Source organism: Apis cerana, linkage group LG11 (genome assembly GCF_029169275.1).
Source record: "Apis cerana isolate GH-2021 linkage group LG11, AcerK_1.0, whole genome shotgun sequence".
Classification (NCBI taxonomy): Eukaryota; Metazoa; Arthropoda; class Insecta; order Hymenoptera; family Apidae; genus Apis; species Apis cerana.
The window spans coordinates 7,882,965-7,896,972 of record NC_083862.1 but is presented as its reverse complement, the minus strand read 5'-3'; the positions used below and the strand labels follow the sequence as shown (position 1 = coordinate 7,896,972).

Below are 14,008 nucleotides of genomic sequence, written 5' to 3'. Positions count from 1 at the left end.
AAAAATATATATTTGCGTAAAAATAAATGAATTTTAAATATCTTGACATTTTTAAATATCAATTTTCGTGTTCGTTTTAATTTTTAAAATTACTCTTTAAATTTTCCATCTACTTCCTTCATACTATTTCGTTTAATTAATATCAAACAAATATAATTTTCTTTTAAAATAAAAAATGGTATCATTTATATGGAAGATTAAAAATTTTTATTCAAAAACAGAGATATTTTTGCAAATTTATTTAATCCTTTTCAAATGATGTCGAATTTCATTTGGATTTATTATAAATTTATGAATGTTACGAATTCGATTGTTCGTGAAGAAAGAATACAATTTCATATTCACGAAAATATATATATATATGTCTATTCCAATATATACTAGAAATTTGACAATGTTTTACTTAATATCGTTTTCCATGATAGTAAATTTGGGAGAACTACATGTTCGCAATTCGAAATCGATTTCGTTCAATATCTCGACATTTTTCTATCGTGTATAAAATTATATGCATAGACAGAAATTCCGAGTTATATTTTCTTAGAAATAATAGAAATGCTCAAGGGCATAGCTTCTCCATTTTCTGAATACGTTCAGGAAATTGAGAACATATCAATTTCTTGGTTCCAATAAGATTGTTTCTTTATAGTTATTTTTAACTATTTCAGAAAGTTTTTTATGGATTAATAAATATATTATTATATTACGTTTGGAATATTTCTTTTATTATGATTATTGAATAATATTGCATATAAATAATATTGAATATAAATAATATTGCATAACATTGCATAATAAATAAAATTTATATTATTGCATAAATATTGCATACATTTTTTAAATTTCAATTGTAATAATAGAGAATCTTTTTTCTTATTAGTATTTTTCCCTTTTTCTATGGATATTGATCTACTGTTATTGGATTCCACCGGAAGTAATCGTTAAAACGACTCGAATCATCTCGATTGCGGTTAAGCTTCCTGGGTAAATTCGATTTTCATCCGGAACACCAACATTTCAGTTCTAATCTACAAAGAAGAGCAAGCTTACTAGTAGAATCCGTATTAAGCCGAATGAATTTACATCTAGTATCGGTTAAAACAATTCTGATAACTTTTATATTTTCGAAATTCACGTAAAACACAATTTTCGACCAGTTTGAATTTATATGTATAACTTTTTTAATTGAGATAAAAATCGTTACAATTTAGTGTTTCATTTCAATGATTTTCTATAAATTTTTGGAAAGTGTTCATTTAATAATTTTTATTAAAAGAGTTATATTGATTAATACATTTAATTAAATAAATATTTGAAATATGTGAACAATTTATCTCTTTTTTATTTTCTATATTGATAGTTTAAGAACAAAATCAATAATACAATCACTAAATTATAATATAATATTATATAATATTATATGATATAATATCATATAATATTCTATGATAAAATTAAGATGATTAAAATGATTTGTATAAATGCATAAAAATTATAATTAAAATTATAATTAACTTAATATTAAAATTAAGACAATTCTAAATATTAAATTATTAAATTTATTTATAAATATTAAATTTATTTATAAATAAATTTATTTATAAATAAGTTTATTTTCAAATAAATTGATATAATTTTCAGATTAATTGTCTTTCAAATTTCAGATTAAATTGTCGTCCAAACTTGAAGAAATTTGTATAATTTTACAATATAATTTAAAATGTTCAAACGATTAAAAATTTTTTCTCTTCAAAAAATTTCTCGATATCAACATGTCATTCATGGAAAACGTTGAATAAAATGGTGAAAAAATAACTGAATTCGACTAAAGAGAGAAAATGGACATTTCTATTCGTAAACTATTTTCGACAGTTTAATTTCGTACACGATAAAATTCTATTGAAATCGAAAGCGATTTAAAAAATCGACACGTCTGTATAAATAATAAAAGTACTTCTCTAGTATTTCAATCCTTTTCATATACATACCATATTATGTTGTATAATTTGTGTAATTTTTTTGCGATTGTATGTATTTATCGTTTTTGTGAATTGCATTTGTTCAAATATTTTTTTTTATGCTTTTTAAACTGGTTGGTAAGTTTAATATTCATATTATTATTTAAATTAATTGGTAATTTAATCATTTGATGATCTATAAAATTATAATATATAAGATAATTATAAATAATTATAAATTTGTATAAATAAATTAATATTTATTTTCAATAATTACATATAAAATTCATAATTAATATTCATTGATTAACAAATAATTGCTTTTAGTTTAATAATTTTATTATATAATTATTTTATTTTAATGTAATTAAATTAATTAGTTATTAATTTATTTAATAGTTTAATTAATTATATTACTTCTGTATAATATATTATTTTATATTATATTTTTATATCAAATGTAGAATAATGTTACATTTATGAAAAAATATTCAAAAATTATTTATTTTTTACATTTAATACAAATTTTTATTTGTTATTAGAATGATATTTTTTATACAAGGAATTCAAGATTATTAACCTTTTCTTCTATATCATATTTTTATATTTAATACATACTTTGATGACTGAATCATATTCAGAGTTTTGATATAATTTTCAAAATCAAAATAAAAATAAAAATAATAATACAAATTGCAAATTATGTTGATATTATCAAAATAATTTCATTATCTATTTTTATTTATAATTACGACTTCTCGATAAAGTAAAAAGTATACATTACGCTTGAGATAATTTGTAATTAAATTAAAGTGAAGAAGCAAATTAACGTGCATATATATTATACTTTTAATATAATTGATAAATTTTATTCTTAGAATTTTCTTACTTTCAAAAGTTGACGTAAATGTTGAAAATCTTTTAATTATATAATGAGACATTCTATTTTTCTTTAATATTAAAAATAAAATATCATTCAAATCAATCTTACTTTTTTACTGTGTAAAAATTTTAAAAATTTTGCATTTTATTCAAATTTTTATTTAAATTTTATCTCGGTAGTATATAATTTATTTAAAATTGATTCATCAAGTCAAAATTTTACACTTCTTTATTTTCAATAAAAAGAAACTAATCATTATAATAAATATAATTTCTACATTCTTTTATATTTAAAACGAATATTTTTTTGCACTTTGTACTTGATATATACACTTTTTTAATAATCTAAAAATTATATTTTCAAAAATTAAAAGCTTTTCATATAAGTTTTTATAAAGTGACTATCGTGAAAAATTTTTATATTTTTGCTGTTAAAATGTATTCTTCAAATCTGAATTTATGCATTCTGTTCGAAAGTTTCTGGAGCTATACACAATATCTTCGAAAGATTTCTTGGTAGTTCTAATACCTTGTTTCATTTGAAAGCTTCGCTTTGAAATAAGATCGCATTGAACATTAAGGTTTCGTATTCTTGGTTTCGGTAATTTGATGAGCAATTTAGAAGAACACATTCGTGCTGGAAAATGTGCGAATTTTGAAAAGATTTTTGAACTATATATATATTTATATATATATATATATATATATATATATATATATATTTATACATGTGTTTATTTTCTAATGAAACATTTTTTTACCAGATTCTATATTTTGTTCTCATAATATGAAATTCATTAAATAATATTTAGTGAAAATAGATTTCATGCATAATGATTATTAATAATAAAATTAATTTGATAACTATTATCAAATTACATATGATAAACATATGATAAAATTGTGAACGTATTGATTGCTAAGTAATTACATTTTAAATAATTTATATTTTGAAATTTGAAAGTTTGAAAACTTTCTCAATAATTTTTATTTTAAGCTTCGAAATTTGAAAATTTCTAAAATTGATAAAATTGATAAATTGATAAAAGTTTTACATTTTTTGTTTGTGCTTCTAGAAATTAAATATTATCGTGACTGGAATTTTATTTTAAATCATTTTTGCGTAAGTTGAACGATAATCCTGCATATTTTCAATTTTACGTGGCAGTAATTTAAGCGATTTTACTTGTACTAGAGATTTACTTTTTCTGATCGATGTTCTCCTCTTTTGCCCTATGAGTATGCATCGCTGTTAGGAATGACGAGATATTTTTCGACAAGAATTTACTTCATCTAGATGAAGATTTACTTTAAAGTATTTCAATGTTCAAAAAAAAATTATACAAACTTTATATTTGCAGTAACGAAAATGAATATCTTATTCACATAAAAAAATTAGAAGATTGGAAAAATAAAAAATTAAAAAAAAAAGAAATTGGAAAATGAGGATATAGAAATGAATATTTAAATACTCTCTATTAAAATTCGAATATTATGTACAATTATGGAGTAAGTGTACATAAGTACGATATAAATTTACGACTTTATCGTAGGTTTTTGCTACGTATATACAACACAAAAAAGGAAAAAAGAAAAATTTAAATCGTACGTGAAATCTTTTATCCAATAATACTATTTTGAATACATTATATCTTTTTCAATAAAATATTTTATTTTTATATATATATATTTCGATCTGGGACTCTTTTAATATTCTTTGTCTCACGAAAGGAATTATTTTAAATAAAGTGTAACATGAAAAGGATTATACGATACAAAAACCAATATCTGTTCTGCATTTTATTATGATGAAGCTTTGAGCTTTTTTTTACATAGAATGTGAAATATTTTATTATGCAATTCAAAGAAGGAATGTTTAAATAATTATTATAATAGTATACATCAATGTTTCTTCATCAGTGTATCTTTTTAGAATATGTTGCGAAATTTTGTTAGAATTTTTAGAATATAAAAATATTTAAGATTTACGAATAAATTAACATTAAATTTAACAATATTATTATTATGGTACTATGTAAATTAAAATTTCTATTTACATTATTCTACATGAATACAATCTTTAGCGATTATATAGTAATAATGAATTCGTAGTAATGAAAAGCAAAATATTCTTGTTTAATTCAATTCTTGTTTAAGAGAAGTTACATATGAGAATAATACACAATTTCTATATAAAACAATAATATGTTGATCTAAAACAATCTTTCTATTATGCATTATATATTTTGAAAAAACTTATCATAAGTATTATAAGAAATACTTTATAATAAAATAATATATAATTAATAATATAATATTATTTAAAATTTAATATTCAAAAGATAAATCTATAATAACTTTACAAATCTATATTTAATATAGATATTTATGTGATATCTTCTTATGAAAATTAGAAAGTTATATGATATTAAAAATTTTTTTGTAATATTCAAATGTATTCAATTCTTAAAATATAATATTTCAATTTATATATTTTATCTCTAAATTATTAACTATTAGAGATTTTATTTACATATATACATAATATATATTCATAGTAATATATATCTAATAATAGGAAAATTCTAAATATCCCATAAAGTAAACTTAAAGAAATGATTGATAGATTTCTCTAAATATTCTTATTCTATAGTTTCATAAAACTAATTCTTTAGTGTATTATTCTCTTTAATTTATTAAATTTCATTTGTAAAAATTAATTTTTATTTGATATTTTTAGTATTAACTATATACTATTATATTTTTAATTCCAAGAAATAAAATAAGTTCTTGGAATATGATTTTGTCATATTCTATTCTATTAAAATAAATATCAATTCAGGCCTACGCCTGCTAACAGTTCACAAGAATGTTTCGATAAAAAATTCCAATAAAATCTAGTATCTCATGTTTTTCTCTCTGTTAGAATGTCATTCATAAATCACGATCACGATAATCCTATCACGTAAAAACGATCGTTATTTGTTGCCAAAAATTTGGGATCATTTTGTTATTCTTTGAATATATATTGCTGTAAATTTTGTTATTATCTTTATCATTATAAATTTTCTGTTGTAAATAGAAAAATATAGAATAAAATTAATTTTATTTATTTTGATAAATTTTTTTATAAGAATTTTCTTAGATAGCAAAGAATAGTAAGAACTAAGAAATAATAAGAATAATAATAATAAGAATAATAATAACTTAAGCATTTAAGATACATCGTTGTATATTAATTTAAATTAATCAATTATATAATATTACTATAAAAGAATAATAATCATTCAATTTTTATCAACCAGATTCAATTAATTAATGTATAATTAATGCTTTAAAGTAACTATAAAATAATCTCGATTTTTTTCACGAAAGATGTTAAACATTTACTTCACCATTCTAAAATTTACAAGATCTAAATCACATTAAAAAACATAAACATTTATAATTATAATATATATTATAATTATAATTATATAATTATAATAATTATAATAATTATAATTATAATATTCTCACATTACAATTTATATTTTTCAATTCTGCTTATCAAAAGAGACAAATATAAATCAATAAATTTTCTATCCATCTCTCCAAATCAAAGTTTAAGCGACAAATGTTATCAACATCTCTTTCTATAAATTACGAACCTTTTTTTTTCATCCTGTATAGATCTTATCCCAAACATCCTCCCGTTTTCGTTCATCCGTAAATTAATCGAACATTCGATGGATATCTATCCAATAAGAGCACGTGGATTGATTTCACATCTATTAGCAAGCAGTTTACAAATTTTAGAAACATTATCCATACATCCACCGCATAAACCTCGGTAACGTGACAAGCATCAACGTGTAATACTCGATCGTAGCACGATGTAATGCTATTAAATTATATTGAGGACGGTCAGGATAAATGATCAATATTTCGTAATGTTTCTCAGACTGTAAAATTATTTTTGGCCTGATCCGAGTTGATCCATGGGGATGTGTATTCGAAGATTATTCACACAGGTTGAAGATTGTCATTTTATCTTGATAAATATCCGAGAATTAGGTTTTTTTCTTCGCAAAATTTCATCATGTGTGATATCCAGGATATACTGGATTTCATTTTTTTCTTTCTTTGTAGAATTCGAGAGAGGAAAAATAGATCATTGGGAAAAAATAAAAATCTGAGGATGATTGTTGAATCTGAAGACACTCTTTGAAAGGAGATAATTAAAAAAAGGACTATTCGATTTTATTTATTTTATTTTTTCTTTGTATTTTTTATTGAGTTTTATATATAACATGTTTATTATATTATTGTTAAAAAATTGAGTTACTTGTTTTAAAAGAAATTAGATTTTTTTTTGATAAATAAATAAATAAAATGCGATGGATATATAGATTAAATTTTTATATGTTTTAAGATTATGTTCTTATATATTATATGTGAATTTTATATATATTTGCTTCAAGCTTTGAAGATTAAAAAAAGAAAATTTATATGGGAAATTTCTTTGAAAGGATGATACTAATCCATAAAATCCAATATCTTTTTATGTTTTAAATACAATTTTAAAAATTCTTTTCAATACAGGATAATAAAGAATTCTGATAATTTAAAATTATATTCTGTTTCGAATCATTATCAAAGTTATATTTAAAAAATGAAAAGCATACTGAACAATAATTCTCTTAAAGTGATACTTCATATACGAAGTATGTGTTTACCCATTACATCTCTATATATTCAAAAAAATTTATTAAAAATTGAATTTTAACATTTCACTACAGAATAAAAAAATATTGAAATACTTTTCATATAAAAAGCAATGCTTGCCAATTTTTTTTTCAAGAGAATAGAAAAATATTTAAAGATGTTTAATTTAAATTTTAACGATATTAATATTGTACATTATTATTAGAAAGAATATACGTATTACATTATACAAAAAAATAATATATAATCAAAAAACATTATCGAAGTTATCGTAAAAGTGTCTTCATAATCGAATTAATTAAAATTGTTCTTGTTACAAATCTTGTTATTCAATTTTTTCGAAGAATAATATATCGATTGTGAAAACTAAAAGTATACAAAGTATACAAAGTATCTGAAACATAGTTGATCCCTTAGTATAAAGCAAAGACACGTGTGTGTCTCTCGCCACTTATTAAAGCAAGTCTAAAATAAACACACGCGATTCTAATTAATCGATCTGACATAGTGTATGTACATGCATATACAAAATGTTCAATGTGGATATTTCATGCCACGACACGCGATGTCTCATGCAGAAATTTTAATGCGATTATTGTGAAAAGAACGAATTCTTTAAAACACAAGTGTTTCCTTTCAATCATGTATTGAAATAAATCAAATGAATATATCATATCAATTTTTATTTTCCAAACAATTTATGTCTGATATGATGATATTTTTGAGTCATTTAAGTATTTATTATTATATCTCTTCTATTATATCTTTTCTTCATCATGATATTTATTATACTGTTGTTTTATCTTTTACTGCATATCAAATACATCTTTATCTTTTATCATTTATCCAAAGTACTGCATTATTTTTTTTATTCTTTGTTCAGATACTTATAAATTAAATTTCTCATTGATATTTAAAAGATTTCAAATCTTTTCCTTTTATCTGAAATTTGATATTTCTAAGTAAGAATTATTACTTAGAAATATTTCTTTGAAAATTATTTTGAATCTTGGAATATTTTAAAGAATTACACTTTTAATATTTATCTTATTTCTATATAAATAAATCAAATTCATTTTTTTTTATAAATAAAATATTTAAATATTAAATATTTTTATTAATTAAAAAAATATTTAAATAAGGACTTATTTTTTAAAGTATTATTTTACATATACATATTTACTTATATATTTTATTTTTTAAAGTATTATTTTACATATACATATTTACTTATATATTTTATTTTATTTATGCTTTTTATATTTTTATTCATATCTTTATAAGTTATTTATAAACGATATATATAATATAATAAATAATCGATGAACAAGAATTAGTTTCCTTTTTACAGAATAATCTTTGTTTTATGGCAAATAATAAATATTTAAAATTCCAGCTTCCATAGCTTGTTTCTGATCGACAAACACGAACCCACAGATTAATGAAAATTTGCTTCTCCTGCAAAGATCGAAAATTGTTGCAAATCAAATAAGTAATTTTGAAGAATGTAAAATGACTATAAATAGAAAGAAAAAAAATTATTCTTGGAAAAATTTAAAAGTACAATTTTACTTTGTTCGTAAATTGTAGATTGCAAGATTGTAGAAGGTGTCGTTTACAACTATAAACAGGAATTTAGATTAAAATTATTTCAAAGAGAAGTAAGAATTACATAAAAGATTTATTAAAAGTTACAGATGGAAATTCTTTCTTTTGTAAAAATAATTTAAATATACCATTATAACTTTCATCATAATCATTTAATTATTTTCCATGAAATTATTTTATTTTTGCATAAGATATGTGCTTTATTGAATTCTTTTATTAATTTACATTTAAGAAGTAATTAGAAGTAAGTAATAATTTAAGAAGTAATTTGAGACTTTGAAAGTTTGAACATAACTTCGGTTGATTTAATAGAAAGTCTTTGATTATGTAAGAAAATTAAGCTGAAACAAGAAACGTTGATTTTATAGTAAAATTTCATGTAATTATTTTTGTATGAGAAACGCGGGGTTCTATCAAATCTCGTTAATTTGCATACGAAATAACGTCTCTTCTCTTTAATGTTGTGTTTATTAGCGTGACTATGGTTTTAATGCATGAGCAATTTGGATCATCGTTTTGACAAGATTTATTTCTTGATCTTATTTTAAATTTAATAAAAAGGATTTATTTTTATTTATTTTCATTTAATGTTTCGTTTCAGATGAAAAATAAAACAGACAATAAAACATGAGTTGATTTATTATATCATTTAGTTGGTATTTAGTTGCCTGATTAAATTAAATTAAAAAAGAAATGATGTTAACTTTCTTGATTAATATTAAAAAGATTATAAATTTTTAATTTCATGAATTTCGTGATTAAGTTAGAGATTATTATTTACTAAATTTTTTTATACATATTAATATATATATATATATATGTTTTGATTGATTTTAGAAGAATTATAAATTTTTCAAACAATAATATTTAAAAATATATTTAGCTTAAGATAAGTTAAGTTAAGTTAATAATAATATTCTCTAAATATTCTTTCTCTAAATATATAATTTTTGTGTAAATTAAATTGAATAACTATGAATTTTATTCAAAAAGAATTAATAATAATTGAATTCAATCCATATCAAATATTTTCTTTTCAGGATATTTAATTGCATTTGTATAAGTTCTACACTGTATAATAGTAATACACTTTATTTTATTTTCTTCTTCTATAATATATAGTCTTCGATGTACGAATAACCATGTGAATTTTGTTCGTTATATTATTGATATATATTTATTATCGAATAATTATTTATGCTATTAAAAATAATAATAATTAACTTATGCTACTAAAAATTAAAACATAGAATTATTTAAATTATTTTTAAATGAATTTAATATAATATTTGATGCAGTGTTAACGATATTAAAAATTTTATAAATATTAAAAAAATTAATATAAATATTTCAATTAATTGAAGCACTTTAGTTTAAAAATTATAAAGTGATTAATATCTTTTTCATATATGGTTTTAAATAAAATAATATTATTGTTTATATTAATTTATTATTAAATTTTATTTGAAATAATAGATAATATTTACACTTTAAGTATTCCAAAAATAAACGATGATCTACGACAAGGCGAGAGATATTGAAAATGTAAATTTTTCTGTAGTATTCAGGTGCAGTTTGTCTCGAAGGATCGTTTGATACGTAACTAGAGAAAAATAGCCCGATTCCTGACAATTTTACGATATTCGTAAAAGAAAAATTTCTTCGACGATCTTAAGAATCTTATATGTTGACTTGGATATCCTTTATTGACCTTTCAACTTAAATCCACGAATTATTTTTTAACGTTCCAATGAAACGTGTAACTGTGATCCTTTATACTATTCGTGGCAGAGAAATTTTCTCGAATACGAGCGAACGATTGTGCGCGTTAAAGAGCGATAAAATCTTTTAAAGGAAGGGATAAGAGAATAAAAAAAAAGAAGAAGCTTTTATTAGCTATCGTCATTCTTGCAGATTTTCTCTCATAATTTTTCATCCTTTCTTCAATCGTATCTCTTTTCCATCTAGATATTCCCAAGTTCAAGTAAGAGGATCATGGATAAGTAATCGTTAATGAAGTAGACTTTTAAGATAATCTGGATCGAGTTTTGAAAAACAATGGAATTCTTCTGAAGATAAAAATAAAAAAAAATAGAATTCGAAGACGAAAAATTAAATGGATTGACAAGGTTTATGCGAAATGAAACAATTTTATTTTTTTCATTATTTTTAATATTTTATGTAGACAATAAATCGATTATTATATAATATTTTAATTTTTTTAAGTAAATTTTAACCATTCTCAAAATAAAATATTTATATTATCCAAGTGCGCATATTTAATTGAATTAATATTAAACCATTTCAGAAAGAATTTTTTGTTACGATTTTTCATGTAGATTTACTTTAATAATTTTTTCTTTTGAATTTTAAATTCCAGACTTTATACAATTTCCATTCCATTTATATTCTTTATATTTTTTATTTTCGAAAATTAGATTTTTAAAAATTTCTTATGTTGACAATTATGATATTAATTATTTTATTAAGTACAAAATCTTTTTTTATAATCTTTTAGCTAATGTAATATTTTTTTTTAAATTGAATTTAATTTCGGTCACGAATAAAAAATAATTTTAACGTCTACATTTTAATTGAAATTTATGCTTAACGTTTTCATATGTAAATTTAAAAAAAAGAAAAAATAAATAAAAGCTATGTTGAATTTTTTTCAAATTGAGAATGATATTGCTGTACGTTGCATTTCAATGAGCTTGATTTCCCAGTAGGTTAATTATGATACCTTTTTACCTAATTATGATATTCAACGCAATTTTAACATACAATTGTATCGTATTTAAGAAAAAAATTGCTATTTATAGTCAAATTCGAAATTGATTACAGATACAATATTTATTAATTAAAAAGAAAATTTTGAAACAATTAAAAAAGCAATATACTATAATGACGAATCAATGATAATTTGTTTGTAATGTAATATATAAAAGTATTTTTAACGAAAATAAATAAAATATTACATATAAATATTTGTTTTAAATATTATTAAAAAAAAAAATTGAAACAATAATGCAATTAATGTCACATATGTATAAATAGCATTATTCAATTAAAAGATTTATTCAAATTATACGATTTAATTGTAATTATTCGAATTTATAATAAAAATAGAGACATTTTGAATTATAATATTGAATTATAATTATATATAATATTATAAAAATTTACTTTACAAGAAAAATTATTATATTATCAATCAAGATTTTATTCTTATCTTGCAAAAACATTTAAAAAATATAATTAAATTTCATAAAGAATGAAATTAGTTCCAATTAATATAAATTTAATTCTAATATCTAATTATACTTGTTATTCAAATTTTTATCTCTGATAATTTAATTAAATATTTGTGAAAAAAATCTTCATATTAAAATAGAATAAAAAAAATGATATAAACATTGATAATGAATGATATATGATATTCATAATTTGTTCATAATTAAATCATCAACACTTCGGAAATAAATTAATAATGTCAATACTGTAATTGAAAATGCAAATATAATTATTATTCAATTATATGCGTTAATATCCAATTTAAGAAATCTTGTCCCGAATCGTTTCGATGCATTATTTAAATGCAATTTCATGCATCCATGCTTATCTTTCAAAGAGAAAAAGTTTCTAAAGAAGACAAGGATAAGAGGACAAGGAGAAAAGTTGTTGAATCACCATACCTTGCCACGATGTTGAACTTACTTACACGATTACAAGCATATTCTTTTTTAATTGATTTGTCGCTCTTTCCTCTTTATCCTTCAACTTGAAAGTTTCACAGTTCACACGAGAATATATATAATATTATTGAAAAACATACAATCGATTCTCACTATATATCAATTCTTCATACCACTTTTAATTTTTATATTTTTACTTTAATACTCATCTTCTTATGTCATGATTTTTTCGAAAAAAATTTTCGATCAATATCGGTTCTTTTACGTAAATATCTATATTGTTTTATATTCGAAAATAAAACAATATATTCATCACTATATATAACAAAAAATTTTTCAATTTTTCTTTAAACTACGATAAAAGAACTTTGTTATTTTAAAGAATTTTAACATTTGGTTACAATTTTTATTTAATACACAATAAATTTCAAAACACAATAATAATTTTATTCAACAAATTTATTATTCAATAAATTCCCAAACACCAATAATTCATTTAATCACAAACCATCCACATTTCTTGCATTACAACACTATCCATTCCAAGCTCTATTAGATTATAATAGTTATCCAATTCTTTTTTAATTTCCTCATACAATAATGATTATCAATTTCTAATTAGAAATTATTCGAGCATTACTCTTAACACATTAGACAATTTGTAATGACATTTGTAATGTTGCGTAACAAAATTTAATTAACCGTCATCGACTCTTGATCATCCCGCCGTGTTTATCTCCGCATGTAATATCACTGATTTTTCTCCACGGATCTCATCAAGTTGGCGAAAATGAGGGAAGAGCAAAAGAAAAAAAAACATATAAACGATTTATACGTGGAAATACAATAAAGGAGAATACACGGAGAAAAGTTTTGTTTTCCAAAACAAGATTGGTGCGGAATCAAGCGCGGCTGTCGGCAGACTGTGAATTTTGCCTAAAGGACCTAACCGGTCAGAGACGCGCACCCTTGCTGCGCACCCCTATCATAAACACGATATTCCATTTATATTTTCTCCTCATTGTTTACGGCGACATGTGCTATAGTGAAAGCCGTTGTTGTGGCTAATTGACCGTGACTAATGGTGAGATCAAGCAAGTATTCAAATAGTTCGAAATCAAATTCTAAATGCGAAAAATTTATGGATTATGATTACAA

The 14,008-nt window shown here is 21.2% G+C and overlaps 1 protein-coding gene across 2 annotated transcripts in view; it reads right to left on the bottom strand.

Moving 5' to 3' along the window:
* The window catches only part of LOC108002342 (RYamide receptor-like), a 36,524-nt gene extending 22,734 nt beyond the window's left edge, over positions 1 to 13,790 (bottom strand). The window contains exon 1 of one of the 2 annotated variants that reach the window (XM_017063967.3): positions 12,877 to 13,790. The gene's annotated coding sequence lies outside the window, so the exon portion shown is untranslated. Of the gene's footprint in view, positions 1 to 12,850 lie in introns of both variants that reach the window. The other variant, XM_062082617.1, reaches the window with a different exon arrangement.
* Between the last annotated feature and the right edge of the window lie 218 nt (positions 13,791 to 14,008).